Source organism: Canis lupus, chromosome 37, assembly GCF_011100685.1.
Source record: "Canis lupus familiaris isolate Mischka breed German Shepherd chromosome 37, alternate assembly UU_Cfam_GSD_1.0, whole genome shotgun sequence".
In the NCBI taxonomy this organism is placed as follows: domain Eukaryota; kingdom Metazoa; phylum Chordata; class Mammalia; order Carnivora; family Canidae; genus Canis; species Canis lupus.
The window spans coordinates 22,269,418-22,286,644 of NC_049258.1; the positions used below are offsets into that span (position 1 = coordinate 22,269,418).

Genomic DNA, 17,227 nt, shown 5'->3' on the forward strand with positions numbered 1-17,227 from the left:
GTTTAGGAGAAGGGGAATTGATTCCTGTCTACTTTAGCTCTCTCCGTACACACACAGAAAAGTAAATGGATCATGGGCAGGATCTCTGGCAAAAGAACTCCCTGCTGCCAGAGTCCCAGAGCTCAGCCTTCAGGATTCAAAATGCCCAGAGCCTTCTTCTTCATTGGCAAAAGGAGGATATGGAGTGATCCCAAAGAGTAGAGGCGTAACAAGGGATGCCCAAATGACAAAACATTTTTAGGAAAATCTTAATTGAAGAGGCTGCTTTTTCTATGTAAATTCCTAAGTTATGTTCTTTAATTTTTACTGATAAAGATATCAATTAATTGACCAGTAAAGGGTATCTTAAAAATTCAGCAATGACTAAATAATTAGCCAGAATCAAGCTATGGTGTTCTTCACTTATTTAAGGCCTCTCTTTCAGACCTGCTTTAAATTTGCTTTACGAAACTGATAACACTAAAATAGCTTGAACATGAATGTTTTAGAACATATTAGAAGCTCGATGTAGGAATCTGTAAACAGAGACAAATAAATATGTGAAGATCTTGTAAGCTACTCCTCTGGCATCTGTATTTCTGTACTCCAGGAAGACACCTTCTCCGTTTTTAATTGTGTTAGTGCCCTCTAGCGGTCGGAGTGGCACCTGCAGTTTTACTAAGTCCTTCCCAGCCTTCAAAACCAGGGTCACTTACCTCCCGGAAGGAAGGAAGGAAGGAAGGAAGGAAGGAAGGAAGGAAGGAAGGAAGGAAGGAAGGAGGAAAGAAAAGAAAGGAAGAAAGAGAGAGAGAGAGAGAGAAAGAAAGAAAGAAAGAAAGAGCGAGCCTATCAATGGAATCATCTTTAATTTTTAAAGATGTATTTACTTATTTGAGAGAGAGTGAGAGACTGCACTCACACACGTGCCCAGGGGGCAGGGCAGATGGAGAGAGGGAGAGAGAATCCTCAAGCTTGCGCCTAGCCCAACAGGGCCGGACCCCAGGACCTGGAGATCAAGATCTGAGCCAAAGCCAAGAGTTGGCTGCTTAGCCAACTAAGCCATTCAGGTGCCTCGGAATCATTTTTTTTTTTTTTTAATGCTTCATCCAGAATAGAAGAACATATAGAAAAAATAAAAGAAAATGAATTATACATTGTGATTAGAAAAAAAAAGCTTTGACATTAATGGAATCTTAAGATTTTGAAGAAAGGTGACTTTTGAGGTCAAAGATAAAGTTGAGAATTTTGAGAAAGCTACGGACCTACTTCTCAGAAAAATATGCAAACACCTATACTTTCTGGAGTTCAGGTAGCACCAGTTCAAAGGCTTCGGGTTTATTTAGCTATAAATATGTCCCAGTTCCCCAGGTCAGAAATTCTCTGAAATGTTGAAATTGGAAATCAAGTTGGAGAAAGATATGTACAGTTTGACAGTATGCAAACTAAGACTGTATAGTTTCTATGTAGACAGTAAAAAATATACAAACCATGGGAATGATGCACATTGATTTCATAATAATGGTCATCTCTCAGAGCAAGGGAGGGTAATGGGATGAGGAAAATTTAAAGGTGGCCACCTGTAGTATACCATTTCTTCAGAAACTATTCAGGTGTAAAGGGTATAATACTATTTTACTAAACCTCAATAGTAGATATATAAACATTTATTTCCCATTCTTGATCATATATTTGATGGACTTTTCAATTTTAAAGAGTTAAATTTAAAATATATAATTATCATATTTTAATAACATATGATCTAATTTCAGAGTGATGGAGTTCAGAGCAGGCCACTTCAAAATATGGAACTTTAACATACTAATTATTTTGAATTAAAATTACTTAAGAAACAGTTCATGCAGGAAAGGTACTCTGTCTTCTGTCCCTCTGAAAGCAGGAAATAAATTCCCCTGTGAAGAGCATCCACCCTGCACCTGGTAGGTAGAAGGCATGCTTATTGCCAGAGATAGGGAATTCAGGGCCAAGAAGGCTATATAAACAAACCTTGCTAATTCTTTATTAATTTGCTACCACAAGTCCAAAGCCATTTGCCAAAATTATTCACAAATAATTGTTTATTTATTTAAAAGGTATAAAAGCTGCCTGCTTTGGTTACTCTTTTGAATCTCCTATTTCTATGAGCTCCCATACAAACAAAATTAAATTGTTTTCTTCCTGTTAACTTGTCTATGTCAATCTAATTATTATGCAAGCCAAAGAACTTAGAAGGGAAGAAAAGTTTTTCTCCCCTACGGTTCTTACGTATAAAAGGTTAGTTTTCAAAAACATCTAAATGTAGGTTTGTGTTCTGAAAAACAAATTTAATTCTACATTATATAAATCACCCAAGCTTATTTTAAAATATAAGCTAAGACATTAATATTATAAAAAGAACCATTGTTCTCTTCACAGAGTCCTTGAGTAGAATAGCTTTTATTTTTATGGTTATAATTTGATTTCTTGATAGAGAAAGAGGAAAAGGGTGAAATTCTTCTGAAACTAATGTTAGATTAGAGCAAAATTTATTATCGATCCATATTCATTCTACTATAAAATATAATGAAAGTTTAGATAAGGTATTATTCTCCCTGGGAATTTCATATATAACAAAGTCAGCGTGAAGCTGACTATGCCATGGCCTGAGAGGCTGAACCTAATAGCCGCCTAATTGATTCATGCTTGTAGCTGCTCTGCCGCATAGCATCCCAGAGTGTTCAGAGGCTGCCATCAGATACAGCTGTCCCAATGCAAAGCAGCAGGGTCTTGTGCCTCCCTTGATTTAAATGGAATGTGGGAGGAATGAGGCAGCACTGGAAATACGGGAGGCTGTAGGGAAGAGGCATTAGCTTCTGGTTCACCTCTCCGTTGGTACAGCTGGCAGACCCTGGATATGCCTGGGGAGCTAACTCAGACCACAGCATTACCCATCTGTTGGACAATGTACATCGTTGGCTCCTGGGGGTCAGATCAACACTGCAGTCGTCCCTGCCCTGCACCCTTAAGGAGAAGCAATGTTAATTTCTGAGGACCTTTGCTGGGGCCATGGTGTCAAGTCCGAGGGAAGAACTTCCAGTGTCATTAGGGAAGCAGCACAAAACCTTCCACTTCTGTCAATGTTCTCCAGCTGGATTTGGTTTCTTAGAGGCGCTGCCCTTTCTGACTTGTCTCATAAAGAGAAACTTGCCCACCCGCTGCTGCTCTAGCAAGGGACCAGGCCTTGTTTTCCATCAATTAACTCCTCCTGCCTCCTCTCACCGCCCACCCAAACCACACTTCCTGTCTTGCAAAAGGAGGGCTTTGTCCCGGGGTAGAGCTTTAGACAGCTTCATTCTAGGTCTTAGGGGGAGAAAAATCATCCCACTCCTTTTTGTTTTTGTTTTTTTTCTTTTTTTCTTCCCCCAACTAGAGTAAGAGGAATTCCTTTTAGTTTGGTCTTTGACAAAAGACACGTAGTTAATGGTTTCAGCCCTTTGTAGCCCCCAGCACAATTTAGCAGGGCTAGGAATTCCAAGCAGGGTATTGGCACCAAGCACATATAGTAATAAACAGTATTCATGGGCTTGGACTCCTCCTTAGTGCATGTATTTCCTATGGAGAATCCAGGGGAAGCAGCTGTGCATGAGTGGCTATTTTGAATTTCCTGCTCTTTGAGTGAGTCCTGGCCTAATATGAACTCAGAAATGTCCAACATACACTCTTGAAACAGTTTTGAATGGGGGGGGGGAGGGGAAAGTAAGGATTAAAGCAAAATGAAGATATCCTGTATGCAACCACCATCTTAAGACATGGGCCCATCAATGTGGCTTCCTCAAATACATATTTCCAAAGCACCTAAATTGATCTGAATATTTGGATATTTTGAGTTATTTTTTTAAATCTTGTTTACATTTAGGCTACCTTCTAAAGCAAGTTCCATCCATCCTAAATGATTTCCTTTAAAACCAATCTGTCTTGGGGTGCCTGGCTGGCTCAGTTGGAAGGGCATGCATCTCTTGATCTTGGGGTTGTGAGTTCAAGCCCCATGTTGGGTGTAGAGATTACTTAAATAAGTAAAACTCAAAAAAAAAGTTTTAAGAACCAATGTCTTTAAAATATTCCTACAGGTAAGCTGGTGGTGAGTATCAACACAATAATTAAATATTCAGCATTAGACTACAATCAGCATCTTTCACAACCAACCAAAAAAGACAAATAATCTTACCTTACCCACAGTGAATGAGAATTCACTCTAGAATTTCCTTCTCATGAGGCAGAGCCTGACATTCAACAACTCACACGTTTCATTTTCAGAGGTAAATGAACATGCTGCAGTTAATTTGAGAGTTAATTCCTAGTTAGGAATAAATGGAGTAATGTGGGGGAAAATAACTCCTAATTGGAATACACTGAGTGGCTATAAAGTTACTCATAGTGCTATGCATACCAAGCAGATTGTTAGTAGCCAAGTAAATGTAGAAGACCAATATGGCATTGGGACCTTAACCATGTTAATGATCTATGGCAAGGTGGACCACGCCCTGGACTTCTAGAATTCTCCTTAGAGAAATTCAAAAGTGCCCAGCACCAAACTACCAGAGTGTAATGTTTTATTTCAGATGGAAAGACATAGATTTGTGAAAAGAGCTTGGTCTCTGTATGGAGGCAAATCTGAATTTGAATCCTAGTGACAACACACCCAGCAGAGCCTTGGGAAAACATACCTCAGTGTTTCTAAATACAAGGATAACATCAGGATGCTGAAAGTGACAGATTATGGTGCCACACAGGTAAAAGTAGTCTGCAGACCTTCTCAACGGGAGGTGGAGGTGAGGATGACAAAGTCAGCCTCATCAGATTCTCTGGGATCAAGAAGTCCCTAACCTGAAGTTCCTATCAGATTCCCAGCCTAAGCCAAACAACGGCATGGGGCTTGCAGATGTACAGAGGAACCCACTGCAGCAAGGACATGTGGTTTATAGACTGCTGCAGGTCCAAAAAGTGTTTGTTGTTGCTTCATGGTAGGACAAGCACAAAAAATTAAGGGTAAAGATTTTAGACTTTTAGAAAAATTTGAAAAAAATGTGTATCTATAGAAACGAATAATAAAAAATGTGTTTCTGTTTTCTATGTCTTTATTTTCAAGTTTCCACTATTCCAGTATTCCAGTTTTATCATATTTTATCAAAGTACTGGTCTGTGACAAAATGGGAGGAGGGAACCTGGTCCACCATCAAAGACAATGTATGAAGCCCGAATCTAGATGTTATAGCCCTTAAGCCTACTGACTGAAATCTATTAACTAATCTTTTTATATAAAAGTACTGATTCCGTATAGATATGGTCTGTTTTGAAACTTTTCCTCCAGTTAGGGTAATCTCAGTAAGTCCAGCGCTGACATCCAAATTTAATATCAAGATTTAGATTTGACAACATCAGAGCTAAATGGAAAACTAATTAACAATCATTATGCTCATCAAACATAAGTCTATTTAATATCATTTCTTTTGCCTGGTTCAATGCTTTCTAGACTTCCATGAAGCAATACTCTTAATCAAATACCAATGGCACACTTGTTTCATGTGATGCTACATTACAGAGGCAATAATAAAAATATTATCAAAAGGCAAGAAAAATGATTCCAGTCTAGATGAATGAAACACAATTTAATTGAGAATGTGGATCAGAAGACTTGATTTTTAAAAAAGCAATTTTCTCCTTTGGGTTTGTACTAGCTTTATAGTTCTATGCAAATTTTTAATATCCAAAGCAGATCTCATAGTGTTATTACTGAAGCTCATAGTTGAAAATGTTCGTTTACAAATGTTTATCTTACCAAACAGATAAACATTAAGGTGCTCTGTAATGGGTTTTTGTTTTGAGTTTATCCATTGATTTGTAAAATTCAGAGTGAGCAGATCCCTGTGTTAGGCTTTTAAATTTGCAAGCACTGGAGTTCAATCAATTCCAATTGTTGGAGTGGGACCAACATCCTTAGGTGAAAGAAAACATTACTTGATAACTCCTTTTATCTTCTTTAAGCTGAGAAAAGCAGCAGTCTCATTCAAATGCCAACTTCCCAATGAGAAACACACACTTTCTGCTTTATCTCCAACATAAGGCAGAAAGAAAAAGAGAATACAGCAAGTAGGAGAATATTACATTGTGTCTGAACATCTGATAGCCCCACACATCAGAAACAGATCTAATTGGATGGTTTGCACCTTTTAACGGATACAACAGCTATTAAATAGACTTATTCCTTTAATCATAGAAACCAAGTCTTTCTATTTCCTCTCTCATATATTAAGTATTAAAGATTTTTATTACTTTTTTCCTGATTATAAGAGTAATACATGTTCATTATAGAAATGCATAAAAAAGCAAAAGTCATCCATAGTCTCACCACATTTACAGATAAACATCATTAACATTTGTATATTACTTTTCTTTTTCCTGTAGAGATTCATACATATTTAGTTTTCTGTATAGCAGAGACTATAATTTGAATATCCTATATCAATGTGTATCTTATTCATTTACTATTAAACTATAAATATTTTTCAAACCCAATAAATATCTTTTGAGTAATTTCCAGTGACTGTATAATATTATATTGTATTTAAGTTATCCACATGAGCATCCTCCTATGGTTGAACACTTAACTTTTTAAAGAGGTTAAGGAGATGTTTTCAGAATCAATAATTAGTTCAATTCCTGGCTGACTCTGCCACTTATTAGCTATGTGACCGTAGTCAAGTTCTTAATCTCTCTAAACTGTAATTTTCTCATCTATAAAAATTAGGATAATAATACCAGCTACTTAATAGGGTTGCAATAGTAAACAAGATGATGCATATAAAAGAGCTAAACATAGGGTCTGCCTTTTCTCATTAAATGTTAATTATTTTGATGCTATGATGAACATCTTAGGTCAGATAGTGTTGGTCTAGTTCTTTATTTAGACATATGCCAAGAAGATTAGAAATAGGAGAGTATATTTTAAAAAGTACTTTTCAGCTTTGAGTACAGCCAAGAGAAACTGTTGAACAGTGACTATACTTTGTCATAATATGTTAGATTACTTAGGGTAAGCAAACTAGCAAGACAACATGGAAAAGCTACTGATTTGAATGTTGCAGAAGCAAAACACTTTGTGAATACCTATTTCACTTGGAATTATTCATTGATTCCTCAGATGATGTTAAAAATAGAAAGATAACTGGTCCACTCAGTAAAAGATGTTAGATGACAGATAGACAAACAGGAGATGTACATTATTTTGCACATACCTTAGAAGAAATAACGCCTTTAACATGCAGTAACTCTGACCTGCCCAGACTTAAAATCTATCTGAACATTTCCTTCTTTCCTTTTATTCATCCCTTACCCCACAGCTAACCCAGAGAAGTAGCTGCTAACTGGTCTTCTGTATAGATGCTGACTTCACTGCAACATACTTTCAGACACACAAAATATGTTTACTCCATAACTCATCAAATATGAGAAAGAGGACAAGAAAGAAGGCGTAAAAGGAACTTAAAAATATCCACTCATTTACTCTCACAAATCTCTGAAACACCTGTAAGAAATAAGTTACCCTAAAAATCAATTTATTGCATTTGTCATATGAATGCACATGTATTAAGTAGGTCATTTTTTTTCTCTATCTGAATTAAAAAACAAGCAAGCAAACTTGGGCAATTGAGTTTAAAGAACAACTGTGGCAGCCAGGATGGCCACTGTATTGTCACATGGAATATAGTTTACGTGCGTAGCCAAGAGAATACCTTGGAAATGACGGACTGTAATTTAAGAGGCCAGGTCATCAAACACACTGTAGCTTCCACCTTGCTCTCTCCTAGATCACTCACTCTGGTGGAAGCCAACCACCATGTTGTGAGGACACTTAAGCAGCCCTATGGAGAGGGCCATGTCATGAGGAGCTGAGGCCTCCTGCCTCTAGACAGCCTCGCTTGCTAGCCTTAGGAGTGAGCCACCTCTGAAGCAAGACCTCCAGACCCTGTTGAGATGCTCTAGCTGACATCTTGACTGTCACTCTGTAATCCCTGAGACCTTGAGCTGGAATCACTTAACTAACCTAATTGGGTGCCCCCAATTTCTTGACCTATAAGAAATTTGTGATAAAATAAATGTTTTAAGGCAGTAAGTTTTGAAGTAATTTGTATGTATGCAATGATATATAGATAATACAACTGAAGCTGGTGCTCTTACAGCATTGTTATTAGAGTACTCATTTAATTCACATTAACCAAGTAAAACTTTCCTTCATGATGTGTAAAAAGTATACAGATTAACTAAAAAAATAATTAGGGTCAGGTAAGTAGGATATTTAAGTAATCTGTAAGTATACAGAAAAAAAATACTCAACTTCATTAGTCATCAGAGTGATTCAAATTAAAACCACAATAAGATACAACTGTATACCCACTACAAGGGCTAGGATTAAAAACAATGATAATGCCAAGTACTGATAAGGAAATGAAGCACCTGCAATTCTCATATACTACAGAAGAGGGTAAACTATTTAGCAGTACAGTATGTACTAAAACTGAACTTATCTAGGCGCTACAAACTAACCACTGCACTTCTAGTAATAAACCCAACAAAAATGTACACATACAGGCACCAAACAATGTATACAAAAATGTTTATAGTCAAACACTGGGAACAATCCACATGTCCCATAGCAGTAAAATGGATAAATTGAGATGTAGTCATACAATGAAATAATATACAGCAACAAGAAATAAATTACAGAGATACTCAACAAGAATGAACTTCACATATTGAGTGATAAAAGCCAATCTTTTAAAGTAAAAAGAAAAACAGGAAAGAAAAATAATGCAGTTATATAATTCTGTTTAAATAAAGTTCAAAACTATTCAAAACTATTTATGTTAATAAAAGCCAGGATAATGGTTATCTCTGGGGAGAAGGAGGTCAAAGAGGAAGAAATGGCTGGGAAGGGACAGGGTGGGGAGATTTTGGGTGCTGACAAGGATCTATTTCCTGATCTTCCCGGTGGGTTACTTCAGTGTGATCACTTGGTGGAAAATTCATTAAGCTGTATACCTATGATTTGTGTACTTTTTTGTATGTAGGCTTTTCTTTGATAAAAAAATTTCATTTAAAAAGTATACAACATACTAAGTATCAACCTTAATTTATTTTCATGGTTGAACTTTCATTAGATGGGAGAGAACTCTTGTTTTTAGGAATCACATATTGAAGGATTAAGGGAGAAGAGGGCACATGTCTATAATTCTCAAGTGGCTTAGAAAAAGTAAAACATATAAATTATATATATAATTATGTTTTTACACATTTTTCTTATCTCTAGGTTTCTATTTATATAAGTAAACAAAATACATAAATAATAAACATATATACTATGTATAATTAAACAGTGAATACACACAACACAATTATATATTTTATTTATATGAATAACTAAATATATATGTTTTTATATATACACACACACAAAGAGAGAAACCCAGTGATGAGAAAAATGTGTAAAAAAAAAAAGGTTAACAATTGGGGAGTCTGGGTCAAAGTATGTGAGAGTTCTTTGTGTTATTCTTTTTTTTTTTTAAGATTTTATTTATTTATTCATGAGAGACACAGACTGAGAGAGAGAGGCAGAAACATAGGCAGAGGGAGAAGCAGGCTCCATGCAGGGAGCCGGATGCGGGGCTCGATCCCGGGACCCCAGGATCACGCCTGGGCCGAAGGCAGGCACGAAACCAGAGCCACCCAGGGATCCCCCTCTTTGTGTTATTCTTAAAAATTTTCTATGAATTTGAGATTATTTCAAAATAAGTTAAAAAGCATATTTAAAATACATCCAACAGTTCCACTTACAGACTGCATTTCCATGAGTTTATAGTCAAATTTAGAGGTAAATTTCTCTATGCCTTAGAAAGCACAGAGATGGGGATATTAATATCTATCTTTCAAGGCTATTATAATGACTTGAGAAAATAAGAGAAATAATAGGTAACAGTTATACAACTTGCCCTATATCATACACCTAGTAAGTATGAGCCAGAATTGGGTCACATTTGGGTCTCTGACCCCAGAATCTACACTGTCATTGAGCATGCAAATCAGCCAAGCAAATGACACAGTGAATGCCACAAAGCAGATGTCATTAACAGTATCTGTGATGTTGATGATGATGATCATTATGATGATGATGCTTGCATTATTAGTTTGCTAGGTCTGCTATAACAAAGTATCACAAATTGAGAGGTATAAAACAATAAAAACTTATTCCCCCACAGTTTTGAAGGCTAAAAATCCAAAATCAAGGTGTCAGCAGGGCCATGATCCTTCAAAAGCCTCTAGGGGAAGATCTCTCCTTCTTCGCATCTACTTTAGGACACTATTCATATTGGATCAGGGCCCCCCTCCCCATATTCAGTATGATCTCATCTTAACTTGATTACATCTGCAAAGACCCAATTTCAAAACACAGTCATATTCACAGGTACTGGGGGTTAGGACCTCAGCCTGTATCTTGAGGAGACACACAATTCAGCCCGTAAAAAATGCTTAAGAACTTTGTTATGTTCTTGCCAAACAGTAAGTTTAACTGAAAGAACTCCCCTGCTGATTCCTGAGAAGAGAGGAAATGATACTTGGGCACGAGGGAAAGAAATTCTCTTATGTATGTCTCTTCTTTCTGCTTAAAAAAGTGAAATGGAGATGCTCCATTTTGCACTCAGAAATGTAGTCATTTCAAAGTTCATCCACTTCCTTCTGTATTAAAAAGTTTCAGAAAAAAAAAAAGTTTCAGAAAGGGCAGCCCCAGTGGCTCAGCAGTTTAGCGCCACCTTCAGCTTGGGGTGTGATCCTGGAGACCCGGGATGAGTCCCATGTTGGGTTCCCTGCATGGAGCCTACTTCTCTCTCTCTCTCTCTCTCTCTCTCTCTCTGCCATGAATAAATAAATAAATAAAATATTTAAAAAAAAATAAAATAAAAATAAAAATAAAAAGTTTCAGAACAAGGGCAAATGGCTACAGAGTATTTTAAAAAGGCATAGTTTTGAGGAAACTTTATTAAAGGGTACTTTAAGGTAATAAATTTAAATAAACATTATATATATATATATATATATATATATATATATATATATATATGTGAGCAGTGACCCTGGAAAAGTATTACATTTAGGTAAAGGTTTCTCTTCCTCTCTGAGAAGTACCTTTATCCCTGGGATATATGCATGTCTGTGTGTATATTAAATTTGGTAATTGGAGACTTCCATTGAGAGAGAATATATCTATTTAACATTGGAGAAGGGATGAGAAAGAGAGAATGGAGAAAGAGGTTTGACTTAAATCTAGCACCCACCGTAGTCTATTATGTTGAAGCCCCCAGGGATGATCTAGCTTGAATAACTCAGATATTTAGAAATGCTATGCCCTGCATTATTATTTCTAGAGACTGCATGGTAGAGAAATATCAGACACAACCCTGCAAATAGAGAAATTAGTTTCCCAAGAGGGGATTAGCGGGTCATTTTAATGTAGGTATGAATAAGAAAGCAATTGGTGAGAAATGTGGCATAGAGAGCAGAAGGTCAAGGAAGGAACCTGAGTTGCATCCATGAAGGAAATCCTCCACAAAGGTTCCAGCCTTTGGGAACTTTTCCCTTGGGCAAGGAGAATAAGGACATGTAGCAAATAGTTTAAAATTTTTTCTCTGCATCATAATTCTCTTTAGTCCAACACAGTGAGTCAGATATATCTGTACAGCCCAGCAAGTGAGGTATGGAGTTAAGGGGTAAAGTAATTAAGGCAAGTATAGCCAGTTGTTCATCTATCCCTCAGCATCCAATCAAGGGAGCCTATTTTCCAGAAAATGAAAGCATTGTTCATGTCAAAAAAGAGTACCGATCAGTCTCAAAGCAGAACAGCATGAGATGGGGAAGATCAGAAAGCCAAGAAAGGCAACAGTCCAGGGGAGTATTCAGGACTTCGTGTAAGATAAACAAAATTTCTTTAAAAAAGTGATCTTGGGAGATCTATGAATAGAGAAAGAGTGTGTGTGCAATTACACAGTCACTGCAAAGCTCTCCCACAAAACCCCACTGCTTCATACTCTTGTATTACATGTTCACATTTTTATGATTTGCATTAAGAAAAGTTACCAGAAATTTGGAGAAAAGATGATAATGTTATCTTTTAATATCACATAAATAAGGCTACCTAAGGGCCATCTAAACAGAGAATGGAACTTTCTTTGATTTACTTACTATTCACTACTCTGATGTCTGTCAAGTTAGGTGTTAGAAACTGATCAATTGCAAATGATGTCGGTCCTAAAGAGAAGCTAATCCTGAATGCTATGGTTACTGCCATGTAGGACATTAACTAGATTTGCATGTGATTAAGCAACTGAAGTTCAATACTCCTTTTTATTGACATTTTTTACTTATCATCTATATAACAGTCTCATATTCTTGTTTGCACTGGTTTTGTTAACCTACTCATCAAAAAGTTTGGTCTGTGCTATCTACTTGTATGACAATCATATTTATATTTTCAAATTACTTTAATACCTTCATACATTTGTAGCAAATCCTATCAAAAGACAAATATTTTAGAGGTGTCTGAGTGGGTCAATCAGTTGGGCCTCTGACTCTTGATTTCGGCTTGGGTCATGATCTCAGGGTCGTGGGATCATGCCCTGTATCAGGCAGGGCTTAGCATGGAGCCTGCTTGACATTCTCTCTCTCTCTCTCTCAAAAAAAAAAAAAAAAAAAGCATACTTTTAATTTTGAGCCTGGTTTGTTAGAGACAGAACAAACTTCCCTTATAGGGAAGAGCAACAAAAAAAGGACATATCAGACACTTTAGGACATACATTTGTAGTTTGTAAAAGCAAACAATATGATATTTTATATTTGACTATAGTAAATAAACCTTCAACATTGATTTGGGCTGGTGGGAACATGTAGATGACAATAATAATTTTCAGATGGAGCATGATAATTTTAGGTTCATTAGAAAAGAGGGATTATGGTCAAAAGAATTGCAAAATGTTCCTTTAGGAAATTGTTCAGTATTGTAAACCCCATGCCTGGAAGTATGAGGCAGTACTGTTTACTGCTCTTATTTTTAAATCACATAAATAAACCAAAATGCTATGCTTGCCACAAATATACTTTAAGACTTTATCTTTGGTGTTTCATAAATAATCATGTTGTAAGTGACTGTGGTGTGTGACCAATTAACTCAGCTTGTTAGTTACTGTGCTAATGAGGCCACGGCCTCAGATCTGATCCCCAAACGATCAAGCTAGTCTCACAAACTCATGCTGTATCATTAGTCACAAGAGAGATCTAATGTTTAGTAAGAATGTGGATGAAGCAGCACAAATCCATCAACCCCCAAATAACCTCAACTATACACCCCAAATTTCACAAGTTGATAGCATTCTTTATCATAGTGTGCAGCCTACACAGAAACATGTCAAACCTGGAGCTGACTATAACCGATGATTTTTTTTTTCCTAACTAAAGAAAAATAAGAAGGTTGGCCATAAAATTTCACAGAATGCTTTAGTTTTAATAATCCATTCACCAATATTAATAGGGTTTCTCTTATATTGAGATTGATTTGGCTCTAACCATCAGGTATTATAAATTGGAGCTTCATCTGATGATGATCTATCCTCAGCTTATACTGAACTCACTCTGACTTACTGGGTTTATCCAGAGATTGTAGATTCCATCATTAAACCAATTCTAAGGGTGTTAAACCCCCTGCAGCCCTTCTTCCTTTGCCACAGGCTTTCAGTGGCTTTAAGAAAATGTACTCCCTTTCAGTATCTAAGGACTCAGTCTTTTTTGTTCTTTTTACATAAGGAAGAAATTAGTTTTTCTGTTCTATATGACAAAAGAAAGAGAGAGAGAGAGAGAGAATCCTTTTCTGAATATCATGACATTCTTGCCACCTATCAGATTTTTTTAATTGATGGATTTCCTATACCAAGTCCAACAGGATTCCATATCAAAAGCAGCATTTCCCTAAAAATCTGTTTGGTATTTAGTTTTTGCAAGGCTATTCTCTATTAAACAGATCATATTTTTCAAGCAATATTTTACATACATTCAAATGAGAAAGGCTCCTTCCAGAGGTTTCTCAGAGACTAACTTTATTCCATTATTTCATCATGGAACATCAAATAAGTTAGTAAAATCATTTTCTCATTTATATATGAAATTTACAGTATATTAGATGGTGATAAGGCTCTATATAGAGGAAGCTGTGCAAGAAATGGGGAGAAAGTATAGAAGGATGTGAAGGGGATTTGCAAGCACCTGAGTAGCTCTCTTTTTTCTCCCTCCAGTCTTTCCTCTTAGTGAGGCCTGCCCTAGTCATTGCAATATATCACTCTGATCTTCTATCATGTGTTCTGCTTTTGTTGATAAGACTTAGAGCCAAATTTATGTCTTTGTTATGTGCATTGCTTATCAGCTGCCTCCCCTTACTCCATGAGGCATGAATTTTCATGGGACACCTAGGTGGCTCAGCAGTTTGGCGCCTACCTTCAGCTTAGGGCGTGATCCTGGAGACGTGGGATCCAGTCCCATATCAGGTTCCCTGCGAGGAGCCTGCTTCCACTCTGCCTGTGTGTCTGCCTCTCTCTCTGTGTCTCTCATGAATAAGTAGATAAAATCTTTAAAAAAAAAAAAAGAATTTTTGTCCATTTAATTTTAATTCACTATTGTTTCCTAAGGTTTTGGAGCATTACAGAGTAAGGGTGAGTGTGTGCACACGCTCTTGTGCGCGCGCACGCTCTCTCTCTCTCTCTCTCTCTATGGAATGAACAGAAGGTGTAGTCAGCAGGGATGGCTTCTCTGGAAACCTAACAATGAGAAGAGATGTAAAAGTTCTCCAGCCTTGAAGGTGGTTTCATGCCTGGAGAGTTGAAGAAGCAACAGAGACTCTACTGCTGTTGCAGTGGAAAAGAAAGAGAATGGTGGAAGATGACAGGGAAGTGAGGGGCCAGATGCACAGTGTCAGTGGGTCATTTTAAGTGCTCTGCCTTTTACTTGGAGTGAGAAGGAAGGCCATTGGCAGAGCAGAGTTAAATCAGGATTATATATGCTTTTATTTTTTTCAAAGATTTATTTACTTTTATTTTTTTGAGACAGAGCAAGGGGCAGAGAGAGAGAGAATCTTCAAGCTGACTCCCCACTAAGTGCAGAGACAATGTGGGACTTGATCCCAGGACCCTCAGATTATGACCTGAGCTGAAATCAAGAATCAGCCACTTAGCTGACTGAGCACCCCCCAAGTACCTCAGGATTATATATGCTTTTAGAAGAATTTCTCTGTCTGGCTACTCTGTTGAGAATAGACTGCAGGGGGCAGACATGAGAAAAACATTTAGAAGATGGTTGCAATAATCCAGGAAGGAGATGACAATTACTTGGTAGTAGTAGACAGATTTTGCACATATTTTGAAGATGTAATTGATAGGATTTATTGACAGATTGGCTGTGAGGTATAAGAGTAAGAAAGAAACTCAAGGTGACTTCAAAATGTTTGACCTAAGCAAGTGGTTGGAAATAAATGCCACTGAGTAAGACATGAAGACTATGGGAGACATTCTTGGGGAGGATGAAAAAAGGTGTTGAGAATCAATATTTTCCTGTTAAGTTTTCATTTTGGTGGTCAGAATGGTCTGAATTTCTTATTTTCTTATTTTCCCAAGCCACCAGGTGGTTTAGGCCATGGACTCAGCTCCAGGCTATGTGAGTTCCCTAATGGCTGCTACCCATTGCAGATTCTCAATGTAACCACCAAGGAATCTTTCTAGGAGTCCAGAACCTTTCTGGGAATATATATACACACATATACATAAAGTTTGTTTGCATCAGAGAGCTGCACGCAGGGGAGTGGAGCTCAAATCTAAGTGTGACTTACCTGTGGCTCTTCTGTGAGGAAGAGAGGAACAGTGAAATCTAAGGGTTTGGTGAGAACCTTGCCTGTACACCTCATCCCATAGGCCAGTAGCTGAAGGCTTTGGATCCCATTCTTCATCATGAAAAGCTGTTTAAAAAATGATTAAAGAAGACAATTTAGGTAATACAAACAAACTTTATTTAATACTTCATAAAGCAGACAGTCTCCTTCTGGAGAACTGCAAAAGGTAGAAGACAGGAAGTTTTTATAGAATCTAACCTTTGGTTTGCTGATGCAGCACCGCAGGCAGGAGGAGCTCCACTAGAATGTTACTTCATCACTGTGTAACAAATTACCCCAACCTTTGGCAGCTTAAAATAACAAACAAAAAAACAAACAAAAAAACAAACATTTTTAACCTCATAGTTCCTTCCGGTGATTCTGAAATCCAGCAGTGGCTTAGCTGGGTGGTTCTGGCTTAGAGTCTCTCACAAGGGTGTGGTCAAATTGATCACTGAGGCTGTAGACCTTGGAAAACCTGACTCCAACTGGAAAAGGAGAACCCATGTCAGCTCCTCACCACTTGGGCCTCTAAATACGGCTGCTCACAACATGGCTGATAACCTCACCTAAAGGAGTGAGCCAAGACAGAGAAAGAAAGAGAGTCCCAGATGACAGCTGCCCCATTGCTTCTGCAGTATGTTATTGGTCATAAAGACCAACCCTGCCTGCCTCATCCACAAAGATGAGTGGACCGGAAGATGGGCATCATCAGGGACTATTTGGGAAGCTGACTACACAAACCCAGTTTTATCAATTTCTATGTTTTTCTGCATAATAATTATGTATAATCAAAAAATTGATAATGAAATATTTGTTAAACAGCATTGCACTATTATTCCTTTACTTAAAGCTAAGAAGAAGGATCTTCTACTGACCTACAAGCACCCATTTTGCATTTAATGTTGGCAATTTCTTAATCTTACTATGTGATATGGAAAAGTTTGTTGGTTTTTCTTTTTTTGCTTGAAAATTATTTCTTAATCTTAATGTTCCCAGTGCCAACCTAGTGTAAGACACATACTAGGTGTTTGTTTTTTTTTTTAAGATTTTATTTATTTATTCACGAGAGAGACAGAGAAAAACAGAGAGAGAGGCAGAGACACAGGCAGAGGGAGAAGCAGGCTCCATGCAGGGAACCCGACGTAGGACTCGATCCTGGGTCTCCAGGATCATGCCCCCTGGGCTGAAGGCGGCGCTAAACCACTGAGCCACCCAGGCTGCCCCATACTAGGTGTTTTATGAATGTTTATTGAATGCATA

General features: G+C 37.4%; 1 long non-coding RNA gene across 1 annotated transcript in view; it reads right to left on the minus strand.

Moving 5' to 3' along the window:
* The window catches only part of LOC119867899, a 32,803-nt gene extending 16,480 nt beyond the window's left edge, over nt 1–16,323 (minus strand). Inside the window, exons 1-2 of the long non-coding RNA XR_005384972.1 lie at nt 16,184–16,323; nt 15,926–16,051 (exon numbers count right to left, since the gene is read on the minus strand). This is a non-coding gene — a long non-coding RNA (uncharacterized LOC119867899). The remainder of the gene's footprint in view (nt 1–15,925; nt 16,052–16,183) is intronic.
* Nucleotides 16,324–17,227: the final 904 nt, after the last annotated feature.